Raw genomic sequence first — 2,166 nt, 5'->3', positions numbered from 1 at the left:
GTGTGTATACACTCGGTGGATGGACAGAAAGGTGAGCTGATGCAGCATCTTCTGCCTGCTCTCAGGATAAAACCATTTTCTATTTTAGAGCCTCATTAAAGCTCCTGTTGTCCCAACAGTCAGGTAAGCTTGTTTTGGTGCTGAAATACAACCTGAAAATATAAATTGTCATCAATTCATGTGATCAGATGCATTTTATTATTTAGTCATGGCTAATAAACTTGCTTTTGTGTTTCAGGAAACATGATTTTAGCCAAGATCCCATACAATAAATGAATTCAGTTATAACGCATTAACAATGAATCTGCAGTTCAATTTGATTTGAGCTTTTGATTTTTAACTCTTATTTTACAAACGAGAAAAATAGACTTCACAATCCGACATGTCGTTGTTTCTGAGGACAACTAAGGAATTAAACATTTGCTGAGAAATGTTCTGCCACCTGTGTGTCACAGAGCGATGACTCATCACCCAAACGATTCTTTCATAAACACCGACGAACCTTCATTTGGGATGTTTTGGAGATGGATGAATTGCATTTGTCTCCGTATCAATAACGCTCGGGCACCACCTCGCCACGGAGGTGAGCGTGGGCGCTAATGTAGAGGTCCTCGACTCTATCTGATAAATGTCAGGAGCAGTTTGCATTGATCTGCTTGTCACACGGCCCGCAGAAAAGAGCCATTATTTCGTCTGTTTCTGCAGCATTATAAGACGTTTGAAAAGGCTGTTGAGTCTTAAGCGCTTTCTTCTGAAGATGTGCTTCTGTGTGCATGTTGATGGCTTTAACTAAATGTCACGAGCATTCCGTGCATCTCTCTAAAATAGTGGATTTGTGAGGGATTCCTGATCCTGAGATGAGCAGTACAGGTTTAAATTGTGTGGATTTGATTGTTTTCTTAAATACCAAGGAAACCTGCCTGTAGCCACTAACAAAACAAATCAAATCCGTTAAATCAGGAGCAACCCCCCCCTCCCCCAACCCCCATTTGTAGTTTTCTGGTGTAGAAACCAGACAGGTCACTCGTAACGCGGTGAGTTTTACACAAATCTCCCGTGTCAGCCGTTCACACGAAAACAAAGGCCCACTCTTTGACCTCCCTTCAAAGCGTTGCTCCCAGTGATGCTCATTCGTGGCCTGTGGATGACACGCATATACACACACACACTCAGTGCATGTAAAACCTGAAACAATTCAACAAACTTATGCAGGACCCCCCCCCCCCCTTTCTGTTTCACACACTGTGTCTAAACCACGGCTTTCGTCTCATATTCACAACACACGGCTCCTCAACGCTGCCGGTTAACCCTGCAATTAACCCACACCTCAGTCAGACATCATTAGGGGTAGAAGGAAGGAGAACAGACACAAAAGACAAGTAAAGGTGAGTAATTGTGACCTGCATGTTTGGGGAGGGGGTTGGCGGGGGGTTTACTAACGACGAGAACACTACAAATGAGTTTATGTTTGAAATGTTTTGCTGAATCTTTGTCTTGGTGCATCTTTCAGAGCTCATTTATTCCTCCTGCATTTAAAAAATGATTTTGGCCAGGGAGGTATTAATCTACAATAATCATACAGCACCACCCTGTGACCTCCACCCTTCCCCCCACTCATTTTTTTTTTTCAGATTGGGAGGTTCCCAGTAGGAGAGGTTTGGGGCGTTGGAAGCATCAGAGAGGTTTTGCATACAGCTGGATTTGAGTCAGGGCCCAATGCACGAGCATGACAACAGATAATATTTTAATTCATGCTTTTTTTTATATATAAAAAAGAAAGCATGTTAGACTTAATGCTCAAAAACCTGATTGTGTTTGATATTTAATGGTTCCTTTTCTCTCTGTGTGTTGAAGAAGCTGCTCCCGGAGAAACAGCAGAAAGAAGAGTCGCCCTCGGTTTAGGCCACATCATCCGTCATAACAGCGTGGAAGCCCACTCCTCAACCCAAAACGTAAAATAAAATGAAATAATAGAAGACATAAATGAAAGTTTTGATGTTCTGAAACAGTTCAATAAAATTATCTTTCTCCCTGCTTTGAATAAATCCACAACACATCACCTGATTTTCTGACCTATATAAAAAACAAACAGTTTTTAGCTGAAGTTATGGTTCATTCTCCGTCCCTGCTGATGTACAGTGGGCTACACAATGTGTGCAGTGGTCA

The sequence above is a fragment of the Austrofundulus limnaeus genome, unplaced genomic scaffold (genome assembly GCF_001266775.1).
Source record: "Austrofundulus limnaeus strain Quisiro unplaced genomic scaffold, Austrofundulus_limnaeus-1.0 Scaffold2925, whole genome shotgun sequence".
Lineage (NCBI taxonomy): Eukaryota > Metazoa > Chordata > Actinopteri > Cyprinodontiformes > Rivulidae > Austrofundulus > Austrofundulus limnaeus.
This window is presented reverse-complemented; position numbering follows the sequence as displayed.